Source organism: Thermobia domestica, chromosome 12 (assembly GCF_964235325.1).
Source record: "Thermobia domestica chromosome 12, izTheDome1.hap1.1, whole genome shotgun sequence".
In the NCBI taxonomy this organism is placed as follows: domain Eukaryota; kingdom Metazoa; phylum Arthropoda; class Insecta; order Zygentoma; family Lepismatidae; genus Thermobia; species Thermobia domestica.
In genome coordinates this window covers 62,090,055-62,103,457 of record NC_137465.1, presented here as the reverse complement: position 1 = coordinate 62,103,457, position 13,403 = coordinate 62,090,055, and the positions used below count along the sequence as shown (strand labels likewise).

The following is a 13,403-nucleotide window of genomic DNA, read 5'->3' as shown; positions in this document are numbered from 1 at the left end:
CATATAGTACTATGAAACTCTCTTCTTCCATGGTGGATTGGAAAAAGACGATGTAATTGACGCTACTTTACAAGAATATAAAACCTAGAAAGTCAGTAGAAAACGTTATAAAATTTAATTTTGAGTCGTTTTGGCGCCCCGACTGTGGCGCCTCGGGCAGTCGCCCGGGCCTTGGTCCACCCCTGATTAAGGGAAATGGTATTTCATACTAATAGCATTTATTCTATATACTAAGAAACTATAAATGAAAGATGTATTCATCCTCCTCCTCCTCCTCTGTTTAGTACATAAGCTAGAGGCCTGTATCTGGGTATCCCAGAAAGTGCTTTTACCGAAGAGTAGGACATCTCGTCTAACAACCTAAAATGTTCTCGTTTTCCTTTATTTTATTATTATTTTTCAATTGTATGACGTGTTTCATTTACGTTTCTACGCTTCGTTCGTACATCTGTGATGGTACTTCTTACGTGTGAGAAATACTTGTGAAAGATTAGGGGCAAAAGAAAAATATGTAAAATTGGTGTCAGTAAGAACTTGCTCTGAAGCCCTTCTCCCCTCCACCTGCCAGACTGATGCTTTCCTCGTTTTAAACTATATAATAGTTGACTGGAATTGCTTTAGTTAACACGGAAAATTATTAGATGAAATCTTTCTTTCTCTGAGAAATAGTTGATTGTTCTAAAATCAAGCCATTGAAACAAAGACATAACTTGATGGAAGTTAAATGCATTTGTTATTCGTATCAACGATTCTTCATTTCGAAGAAAAAGCTCACTGGGCGGATTACTCAACGAGCGAGAACTGAATGAACACCATCAGACAGGGTGTTTCTTATTCATTAAAAAGAGTATCAGGTTTATCTTTGAATTGCAAAGAACTATCTAAATTTAGTTCTGAAGTTGATAGTACCGTTACGAACATAGTACTTTATAGCAATAACTGCAATGAATTCGCGTGATTTCATGAGCTTTCCTATTGGCACATCGCCCGTAAAGGGGCGGCGACCTCAACATTGAGCACCAGTCAGGAAGTCTTCATGAGATTGGTACAGTGTCTCCACCTAGGAAGTTTCTTAAGAACTGCACAGTGCACACTTCTCGACTTCTCGACCACAGCACATGACTGCACTTGATGTGCGTGTGAAGAAGAAGGCAACGTGCGTTGTGGTTTGATAAATGTAAATCGTAGGACCTCATGGTTGGCTCTTGTCGTAGCATAGTAGTGGCGGCATATACGCCCCACTGCTGTACCAAACAGTGTGTCTGCCATTGCTTGGGTGAGCTTGACATCGCAATTCGGAAATAAAAGAAAAAAAGAATTGAGGATCCAGTTTGATTTAGAAAAAGAAAAAAAAAGCGCGAGTGAATACGATTTTCGAATTTCACTGGTCAGTTTCCAAAAATCAAAAATTTGTTGTTCAGTGCCGTGTTACGAGTGAATTGTGGATGTGTTTACGTGATTTAACACCTTTCGTGTGATATATGTATATTCTTCCAGCTTGTTAAGTTACAGAATCCAAAGACAAGCTCACACTTCTTTTTTATAAATGTATATCTTATATGAAGAAGAACGTAAGCAATCATTTTAGCTAAAAACATTAACTTTCATCGCGAACGGTCGATTTCATTTCATTAACTATTTTATCAAGTGTAAGATCTGTAAATATCTGGAATATTAAAACAGTGGTTTACGTGTTTTTCACATGCGAAAGTGATTCGTTCAAGCGTGTACATATTCTGATTGAAAAATAACGTTTTAAAAATATTTATAATCACTTTGTGCTATAACAATTCAAAACACAAGAGAACATGGTATGATGTGAGTGTTCGCAATTTTTTTAATGAATGATATTATAAGATGTTTATTTAGTGTGAAATTGATAATTATTCGTTTAATAAGAAATGTGCTAGTGTGACTATCGCGACTGTATTGTTCTCATCGTCCGTCGGATCGGGTTGGAGTTCGCGCAGAATCGGGCTTTCCTGAATCCAAGGCAACAATTCGCCAGGTAGGTAAGTACCTCTGTTACATTCAGAGAACAATGATCCAAGGGTGTGGATAACAATATTGTGTTGTGTGCAGTAATTATTGTTGCGGGAGTTATATTTTCATAAACATTATGTCCGTAGCCTTGGATTATTGTCTCTGAACGAATTATAGCTTAATAATTGTTGTGGTCTTCAGTTCTATTATAGACATTTGTAAAAAGAATGTTTAAAATTTAGTATAAATTCTGATATATTACATTTATTGTTTTGCAAAATATAACATCGGTAAGTCCTGGTCGGTTTGACTGTTGGTACAGTGTCGGTTTCTATGCAAAACATTTCGTACATTGACCTTTGAACTCTACGAGAATCATTGGTTTACTTGTATAGCCTTGTCGACCTAGTGTATATAAGTAATTTTATTCAACGTAAATTTCGCTATCATATATTTTAATTGAGAATTCAGTAGAAAGAACACCATGTAGAATTATGTAGCCACGTGCTTGTGCAAATTATGTTCTTAAATCAGTTAATGATTTGTATTATTGCATTCGCATTTAGTGAGACTTTCATCTAATGTGCTCACGAACGTAACACACTTGTAGGGAATAAATTATTTTCAGTTAACTCTTTCTGGGAAGAGGATTTCGTATCTCAGACGCCATTCCGGTGAATAAATCTTTGACGATTGACTTTTGACCTAAGCGAAGGGGTTCGGGGGAGATTTTTGCAACGCTAATCGCTTTTTTCGGTTTGTCAATGGACCGGAAACAAGAGAGGGCGGAACTACTTTTAGGTAGAATAACAAATAATCCGAGGAAAGGGCTGGCGTTTGTGGAAGCTTCCAAATTGTTTGATTTGCATTTGAAATCGGTGGCTGTTTGTGTTTGAATGAATCGGTAAATAATGCATTGACAGGAAATTGCTGACGATGGTCAAAGCGGATATATCCTAAGGAAGACGTAGAAATGAAAGAGAGAGAAAGAAAGACAAAGTAGTAATTTATAGTAATGTATTTTTTTTAATGGATTATACCTAGGATGGAAACAAGTTATTGTATGGGAGCGTGATGGAGAGTGCGAAGCGTTTACCGTGGAAATAAATTGTTCTCCAATGATCCAATGAAACGGGAGTTCACACATGGCACAAAGTAAACTTTTTAAAGCGTGCGTAATATATACCTGTATCACTCATAAGATTATGTATGATTGATAGTTATAAGCTCTGATGATCAAGTACTGCCTATCTATTCCACGTGTTCAAATTTAGATATGTTGTTTTGCGTTATTGAGTTGTCTACAGAAATAAGTACCTTATGACTTGTTCTTTGTAAATAATGCGTTGAATTACATACGTTCAGGCATGTATGAAATGGCAGCTCAGCTTGAGACAGGGAGGGTCTGAACTTGGTAGCACGTAACTAACTGCATTGTTTCTACAATATCTCAAGTAGATTGGTCATGTCGCTAGTAAAATTTCGGGTGCACACGTGGATCATGCGCCAGTGCCCAAGGTATTATAGGCTTTATAGCTGTGATTTTCTTTTGTTGTATCATAATCTGCCAAAAGTTTGTCCGTACATTGGCCAACTCTCTTCTTTCACGAGTATTCGAGAGAATAGTTTGTTGGTTCAGAAGGCCAATTGCATGGCGGCTGTAAGTCTGGATTCAGAGGCATGATTACTGAGTGGTAAGGCGCTCATTTTTAATACGAGAGTACGTGGTTCGATCACCAGGTCATATAAACTTGTAGACGGCAGGGTGTTCGTAGATTTTCTCGGAGTAGTCACTCGTTTTTCCCCGCCATATGCTGTATTCATCATATTTTACTTGCACTCAAAATCTTTTACCTTTAGGACAGATTGGTTTATCTAGTTGTGGTACGCAAGATGTTGCTGGGTGATACGGCCAGTGATGTCAACCTGAAACAATATGAAATCCCATGTCGAGAGACAAAAAATCCCATTTTACATGTGAATTTCCCACGATATACTAATTAAAAGCTTGATATAATATTAAAAAATAAATTTCTCTGTGTTAGTAACTTTTTACAATATCTAAGTGAATAAGCCGTATATTTCGATCTTGGAAAATACCATATATCCTGCTTATTATCCCTTTCCGAGAAAATAAGGTCAAAACACCCACGATATGGGATTTTTACCACAGGTTGGCATCACTGGATACGGCTATTTGGGGTGGCACGCGACTGGCCCTATCCTACAGGATTTTTTTTATTACACATTTTTTTTTTTCATTTTCATTGAACTTTCATTAGACATGTTTCAAATTAGGAAAATAAATGTATAACATATGTGAATTATTCTAACTATTCGAAAGTTTATGCTCATTCTGATTCAGACACTAAGGATATAGACCAACGAAATAATAATAATAATAATAAAAAAATATAGAGAGCTAGAACTTGAGCCGAACTCTTGTGGTGGTGATCGGACCAAAAATGATTTCTGGAAATGCTCTTGGCTACACTAGGAAAATGCTGGGATGTTACCTTCAGTTAATGCATTTTTCTCCAAATGAATAGGAAAAGCTAATTTAGAGCCAATAAATGTGTACAAGTAGGTCATGAATAATTAAAAATTTTGACGTATCTTACTTTTTTTTCTGGCTTGTCAGACAACATTCCGAAGGCGTATATCTTATAAACATGTATTGAATTAGGCTTATGCAGTAGAACGAAATAGAAACGATCAGCTTGCTATTTAATAATTGTAATAATAACCTTACAAAGCTGTACATATTTATTATCGGTCTGTTGTTTACATTATAGAAGAGTTATTTGTTAGACTGAAATTAAGTCATTTTAAGTGAAGGGTAAATATAAGTCTACTAGATTTTTAGCTTCAGCCAAATGATGGGTTAATTTTTCTGTAGTGTTTCCACGTAAAAACACTATTCCTCGAAATGAATTGTGGCATGTTGAATTCTTCCTGAGGCAACCCTTTATTAAGTTAAAGTATTAGGGCGGTAGATGTTGAGTTTTGCAGAAATTTAAGAAGAAGATAGGGTTATAGACCAGTTAATCGTTTTATACAAACGAACAATGCAGGTCAGTCTGGTAGAACGGGAGTTTCTCATGTTATATTTGAGAAAATCCAATTCTACTAGAACTTTATACACTATGGGATATACGTTATCACTGGTTGTTTCTTTCTTTGTTTATGCATTTTTTTCCTTAGGAAACTCGCGTAAAATAGTTTTAAAAAGTTAAATTTGCAGTGGTATTGTTAAAAAGAAAAATTGAAGTCCTTTGAAGAATTGTTGTTAAATTCAGCAATTTAATCCGAATTTTGTGTTGCATGTACAACTTTAATGAAATTCTATTTGAATAAATGTTCATTTAGGTTAGCTAGTTCAGCGGTTCTCAACCATTGTGTCGCGTCACATTGGTGTATCACGCAGTCCCCAAGTGCGTGTCGAATTTTCATAATTTAAAAATCATGAATAATTTAGTAATTAATGCTTAAAAATTGCACTTGCATGCTCGCCAGCGGCGAGTAATTTTTATTTATTATTATTATTATTATTATTATTATTATTATTATTATTATTATTATTATTATTATTATTATTATTATTATTATTATTATTTTACATTTGGCGAGTAAAGTCCGTTCAATCAAAAACGTGAATTCAAAAAATACTAGATGTCACTCTTTTTTTTTTTTTATTTGTAAGATGTTTACTATGTCCCAAAGTGATTTTTGTTCATTCGTATAAACACTGTAACACTGCAAAATGGTCTGACTAGTAGATTTTTGGCTGGCAAGTACTTGCAAGCATGATTTTTCAAGTCATGTTAATAAAATCAACTTTGAGACAGACTGTACCAGTCAATGCCTCCAGCGGCAGCAATAATGCTCAGTACAATATGGAATAATTATGTTATAAAATCTTATAAGGTTACACTATTATAATTTAGGTAATAGTATACATGAGAACCCCCCTGATCTACGTTTCTTCTGTGTTCTATTACCACTTCTACATGAAATATCATAAATTTTCTACGTAGTGCAATAGTAAGAAGTATCCATGTGCACAAGAAATGCCATATGCGTTAAATCCCCCCCCCCCACACACACAGTCATAGATAACGTACAAGGGCACTAGACATGCAGATATAAAGTACAGGTACGTTCTTTTTTATTTTCGTATCAGTCGATAAGTAAATAAAAGTCGCTTTGTTACCCCCTTTGTAAGTTCGTACATACTCAATGAATAATCCCTAAAAGTATGAGCGTCCTGCTCCTTCGGGAACTGATGCAGCTTCATGTATACTATATCCATAATTTATATTATTATTATTACTAATAAAAATATAAACAAATATGTCGTGATGTCCTGGACCTTCATTCAGTAAAGTGTTCTTCAGTCAAAAATGTTTAAGAACCACTAATTAATATGTAGACTACTCTAATGGGCTCGCTATTCTTACTTTGATCTTCGCAGCTATTGTTACTTTGGTCTTCGCATATTTCACCAGTTTTAAAACTGTTTCTGACTTGAAGCTAAAATAACATTCATATGGTTATAAACTACACTTTACTGTTGTGTGGTTCAGACACCTGTATAGCCTATGTTCAATGCTTTTAGACATAATTTCATTGCTCATATTGTTGAATTAATTTATCCCTTATGATAATAATTCTGTACGTTTATCGAGTGTATCAAGGGCTGCTGGGGCCATAGGCCAACTCTGTTAAGAGTAAACATTCGAAAAAAAGTGAAAGAGGAAGGTTGTTAGAGGTAGGTAATTTTTCGACTGTTCGAATAGAGAACATAAGGACACGCAAAAATGACACTAGAAACATGCACATTTATTTGTTTTTGTAAGGAAAACTATATGGACACCTCGAATCCGTTTCCAGCAAATCGGATTGTTGGTATGATGAAGGCCCAAGTGAACAGCTTGGGGTGAGCTATCGACGTAGCTTTTTCATTTAACATGGGCGCTTTGCAAGTGTGGAGCCCAAACATCTGATACGATTGGGAAAATCCACCACTTATTGTTTTTAAAGTGAAAGCTACCTATTTTCAACAGTTTTTCTCTTCATTTTTTTTTTCGTTTCTCTAATCATAATAGAGTAGGTGATCGCGGTGGCTCAGTGGTAGAGCGTTCACCTCTGGTGCTTGGGATATTTCGTTCGATCCCAGCTCGCGCCAAGTGAACTATGTGGTGGACAAGCACCTTGTGTGTGGGTTTTCTGGGGTTCTCCCGTTTCCTCACACTTTCTTCATTCCACCATTTCATTCATTTCTCATCATCACTGTTTCTTTTAATCTAGCCGACATAAACGTGGTACGTAAAACTTAACGATTTATTCGAATTTCATAATAGAGTTAGGCTATGGCTCCAGACTTTGATGCAGTTTGTATACTTCTTTCCTAATCCATTTGTGGTTCTATACTGAGCTTCCTTTCCTTGGGTGCAGAAAGCCTAAGTTCAATTCCCCGTAGAATAACACACAATCAAACTTCCATATTAACATGTAGATTCACATTTCATATACCCTAGACGCTGAAAAAGTAATAAAAAAAAAAATGTGTATATTTTCCTTAATACTGGTAACTTTCATAGTAAAGTTATCCCATACATCGATATGATTTGAAGAGTCGAACTCAGTTCTTGTTTTAAAAACTTGAAAATGGTATCATCACAACATTGTTCGATTGTTTTAAAAGACTGAAGTAAAAGTATTTAATGAATCGTGCTGATATATCGAGTTATTATTTGATCGATGTTTTATGATAAGCATATTTATTATCTTTTTTTATAAGTTAATATACTTTATCACTTGGTGACTGGGGAAAAAACGTTAGATGACCGATAACATTTTTGATAGTAGTTGATGTAACACTTCCCTGCAAAATATAAACAGTGAATGAAGCTATTTAGGTTACAATGCAGAAGGCGGAATCAATCCACCCCATCTTTGTACTCTGTGCGTAGCTAGGCGGTTAGCGTACGCGCCTTTGTCGTGGGAGACCTGGGTTCGATTCCCGACGAGAGCTCGCGTATTTCGGATTCTATGTTAATCAGTAGGTCCAAGTCTCATATAGCCTTGATGCTGAAAGGGACGTTAAACTCAGTCAGCTTAACCTTGTATTCTGTGACTATTTAGGTTTCTTCTGCACATTTTGGGGCCATGGTTGCTCAGTGGTAGAGCGATTGCCCGTGAAGTCACTGGTTCGAACCCCGGCCGAGTAAGTTTGTGCTGTGGTGGGCATCGTGTCCGTGGGTTTTCTCCCACTTTCTCATTTCATCAGTTTTTCTATTATCATTCACTTGCCTTAATCATAGTCTCCTTTAGCCTAAAGAGCATGCTCGTGGGACATTAAATTGAAAGGTTTTATTTTTCTTTTACACATTTCATCAGGGGGGATGGTTAATAATCTTGGTACAATTTTTGTTACTTGTACTTGGATGGATATGCTTGTAATCGAGAATCTATCAATTATTGATACATTTCAGGGGTTTTGCAATTGATCGATAAGTTGCATACGTGATGTGTCTTGATAAAAAATTATTAGTATTATTAGACGGTCTGCTCGGTTGCTCAGGGCAGGGGCGGATCCAGGGGGGCGATCGCCCCCCCCCAGAAGAGGAAACTTTCTTATTTTATATATATAAATAAAACCCATCCCAAAGTTTGGAGCCCTTAAAAGTAGCAGTATGACAACCCATCGCCCCCCCCCCAGAAGTCGGTCCTGGATCCGCCCCTGGCTCAGGGGTAAAGTAATGGCACTGGTCACCTGAATGGGTGGTCTCATTTCTGAGATGAAGTTAACACGGACATACTTGATGACTCGCAAGCGTCCGAAATGTTAGCTCTACACCATTATTGTAATATTCCATAGTAAACGTCAAAACAGTATTCTAGATTTGTGAGGAGAGAGAAAAGACAACGGTGTTTGTTCGAACATTGTTTTAGCTGCCTCATCCATACTCTTCTTCTGTATGACGTATGATGATTCTTCGTCGTCACTGGATCTGGTCTGGAGGGTCACGGAACTGACTCCTTCCGGATCTTTTGTAACCTCTTCTATCGTTGCAGAAGTAGAGCATTCATTTCTGGTTTGTTCCAAGGTCATCTAAGCGTCGGTGGAAGATCTCTTCAAGTGATATTTAATATAATTTTGTGGGTTCATATACAGAGATGGAGTGGATCGTGGGTTAAGATTTGTGAGTAAGTCGTGGTCAACTGGACGTGACCCATTGCGACCCACCGACACACTCCACTCAGTGCATTGTAGACAGCATATTCTGATCACTGGTGAATTTGTCTACAATTTACTTTCAAGGCCTCCATTTTTCTTCCTTTTTCATACATTTCTATTTACTTACTTCATGTGGTTCGGAATCCACGTTAGTCAGTAGGTCCCTTCTCATATAGCCTCGCTGCTGCAAGGGATGTTAAACTTAACTTAGCTCTATTTACTTATTGAAGATCAGTACATCCAAGTGAAAAGAGAGCTTTAGGCTCTTTTGGATTTTGATATTTGTGATTGTAATAGTAGCAATAGGACTTAATACTTGACTTTCGAGAGACAGTCAAATTTTATGCTGTTTTTCTCCCCTTTACGTTTGGCGTACTTTACCTTGATTTGAGGTTTTCAAATTTCATCCTACTTTCCACTGAAAAAGTATCTGTAATTCAACAAGGAAATAATTATATATAACTAAACTGAAATTCATCGTAATATCGCCCATGACAATCATTTTACCTTTTTTATATTGTATCTAAAGGTTTTGTCCACTGATACTGCAACAGGGCGGTGCTTGAGTGATTGACCGTAGAAGTTGAAACTCCGATTAGTGATAATTTCACAGTCTTGTTTTATTACAAGTGTAAACTCTTTAGTCAGTTAAGAGGAGTGTGTGGATCATGGGTCAGAGTTGATGACGATGAGTTTTGGTGGTTGGCGGGTTAGAGTGGGTGACGGTAAGTGGTGGGTCATAGGTCAACTTTTTTTTGACCCCCGATCGTCTCTGCTTTCACTTGGTTCCAGGCCATATTTAGGTATTCTGTGCTGGAGCACAGGGCGGTAGACTTTAGGGGGGACAAAATTTTGGATTTTTTTTTTAAGATTCACAATAAAGTAATATTTAAAATTAGCAACCTGCAAACGCAAAGTCCCGCGCAAGCGCAAGAAAATATGTTAATGTGTTTAATTCTCTCTAATTACTATAGTTACTAATGAGCTAGCTTATCTGATTATTTTTTTAAAAAGTCATACTCCAAGGGGTAAGGATTAACTTGAATGTTATGAAAGCTGATACCGTTAAACTCAGCGACTCCAAAAATTATGAATTCAACTGTAATATTCGTCATTTTTTTTATAAGGGGCGGCAAATTTTGAGCGGGGGGGGAGGTGCAAATTATTTAGAGCACAGGGGCACTCAATATATAAATACGGGTCTGCCTTGTTCATCTAAAATTTCTGAAACTACCAGTATATCAAGAACAACAATAACTATGGACCAAATCAGCACATTCGATTTATCTGCTAGTTTTCAATGTCATAGCCTATCAGTGGCACATCAAGTTCAACCATATCCCGAGAACTGGAACGTTCCACAGCGTTTCTTTGATCCTCTTAGTCATGAGAAGACCAAGATCAGCAGTTGTAGTGGTTGCCCTATCATGAGGATATTTCGGATTGTCACAGGACATGCCTCAGATTTGCGTGGATATCTGACATATTGAATGAGTGGGATTGAAATCGGGTGAATGTGATGTTCATTGCAATATCCCCTTTTTTCAAGTCTAGCGTCTGGGAAGCATACCACCTAACTAATAGCCTAAGAAAACAATGCCACCATTGTTTCTAGGCTTCTTATGGATCCTGGATTTGTGCAGGGCACGGGTAAGAAGGCAGAAGGTGATATTTGGGGCGTAGTAGGTTTATGGAGAGAAATTGCGGGTGTTAAATTGGGAAATGAGAGAGGGCGAAAAATATAAAAATAAAAGAACTAGCACCCATATTGAGATAGTTTTGTAATAGGACTCATTAAAAGTAATATTGAGAGTAGCTAAGTGACCTAGGGATTTCAAAATGTGAATATGATACAAGTGGCTGGTTGAATCGGGAAATCAATCACTAATGTTTGACAGTATAGAATAGAACAATATGGAAAATTGAAAGACGAAAAAAAGTACTGTACTGTTCGAGGGTTCTGAGAATCGAAATTCAGGATGTGATGGAAGAAAAAGAAGTCAGGCTACACTTGACGAATGTACTACGTGACTCATTCGTGAAGGGAAGATATTTCTGATGGGCACGGGCTGCGATCGTAGGGAACTGAGGGTTAGTTGAACCAGTCGTGATCTGGGTATCTTTGCGTGGATATCTGACAACGAAATATTTTAAATGGGCCTCCCCAAAGTTAAACAGTTGGCCATAGTAATTGAAAATTCTCGATTTGTGTTATATGTTGATGGTGTGTGATAATGCAGGTAATGGTTCAAATTAAAAAGAGAAATCCTGGTGACCCTTGTATCATAATCTTTGTTTCAAAGTCAGGAATGCATGTAGTGGTAGATATTTATCGATATGTTAAGTTAAACGGGGCATGACTTTCTGAAAATGACAGGAAAATGAACCTTTAGTTCAGTCTTAGTTACCAACAGAAAAGTCTTATGTCCATTGTTGATGTCTGGAGTGCTTTACATTTTGTTCTGCCTTATCGGTACATCAAATCAGAAAAGCACAATATGACAACTCTTGATAGGGGAGAGAGAGAAAAGTAATGATGAAGCACATTTGTTCAAGATAAAAGGCGACAGTTTGACCGTTGAAAAGCAATTATTTCGTCTTGTTGATATAATTATTACAAATTGTTTCGCTACCTATTTTGATGAATGATTAGTTTTTAAAAATAATTTATGGACATAAATTGATCTTCTAATCAGTTTTCTTGTAACCAGTACAGCTTCCTAAACAAGCATTGAAAATAGATTTAACATCGCATTGGAATAGGCTTACATCGAATCAAATATATCTAATAACAATCCAAAATGATAGTAAATAGATGAAAGTTACTACTAAACACGCGGTGGCTCAGTGGTAGGGCGTTCGCCTCTGGTTCACAAGGTCTCTGGTTCAATCCCAATTCGCGCCAAATGAACTTTGTGGTGGACAAGCACCGTGTGCATGGGTTTCCTCGGGGTTCTCCCATTTCCTCCCACTTTCTTCATTCTACCATTTCCTTCATTTCTCATCGTTATTGTCTCTTTTAGCCTAACCGGCATAAGCGTGGAACGTGAAACTTAAAAGATTTCATTTCATTTAAACACAAATAAATTGAAATGGGTGCATTCTTAGTCCTAAATGAGATCAAAAGGAATAATAAACAGTGTTTACACCTGCTTCCTCGCTTTCAAATTCTGTAGATCAATGTCTCTTATAAAACGGGACACTAAATTCCAACAAACAAATGGAGTAAGTACCTTGTTCAGAATTATCGTCTTCATTTCATACTTGAAAGGTTACAGTTTTGAATTATATGGCTAATCATCGTAACTTTTTTTTCTTTCGTTCCTTTCTGGGTGGTACCTTGGAATCAGTATTGTTTAAAGATTTTGCTTTTTCCATAGCAATTGCAATTAATTTGATTTAATTTGCATCTCGATTTTAATTTTTGTATAGCAGTTTCGGTAGCAATGGAAATGGAGATCATCTGTTTATTTACTGTTTATGTGAACATTAAATAATAAAGTCGAGTTTTTTTTGCATATAACAAATATGAAAATGAAAAAATAAAAACAGGAAAAGTATTTTTTATATAGGGTAGGCTATATACTAACTTTGGCATTCTATAGATTACCTAAGGTACTGTATGGTTTTATATATGTTCACAAATTTTTTTATTCAGTGCATAATCTGTAATATTAAGAAACAAGGAATCAGCATTGCTCAGCCCACAAAATCAGCCTATATATTTTTATGACGAAGAAACAGTTATTTAATGTAACTTAAGTACTACTTTCCTGAGTAATGTGCTGCCCAAATTATGCCTAGATCAAGTTTTTTAAAGTTTGTTTTTAAATTTGTAAACAGAACACTAATTTCTTTCGCAATTTCAGTGAAAAATACAAGGACGTAGCAAAATAATATTTCGAGGCCAATGCTATGAAATAACTGGAAGTGCTGGTTCCAATAGAGTAATAAAATCAAAGATAGAATTTGTTTCTTGGACGCTGAATCCATACAAAAAAAAAAGTGTTTCTTACTATTGTTTTCTATGTTGATAAAGGTTGAAACCAAAACTCCTTTATTTCAACCACTTCCGGTTTGAATAGAGGGAGAAGATTGGAGGAGATAGAACGTATTCGTGGGATACTGAATCAATTGCAAAAAGACACTTCTTCATATCTTCTAACGGTTTCGCTCT

General features: G+C 36.4%; 1 protein-coding gene across 2 annotated transcripts in view; it reads left to right on the top strand.

Moving 5' to 3' along the window:
* Nucleotides 1-1,054: 1,054 nt before the first annotated feature.
* The window catches only part of LOC145666485 (uncharacterized), a 500,852-nt gene continuing 488,503 nt past the window's right edge, over nt 1,055-13,403 (top strand). The window contains exon 1 of one of the 2 annotated variants that reach the window (XM_081733747.1): nt 1,055-2,008. The gene's annotated coding sequence lies outside the window, so the exon portion shown is untranslated. Of the gene's footprint in view, nt 2,013-13,403 lie in introns of both variants that reach the window. The other variant, XM_081733748.1, reaches the window with a different exon arrangement.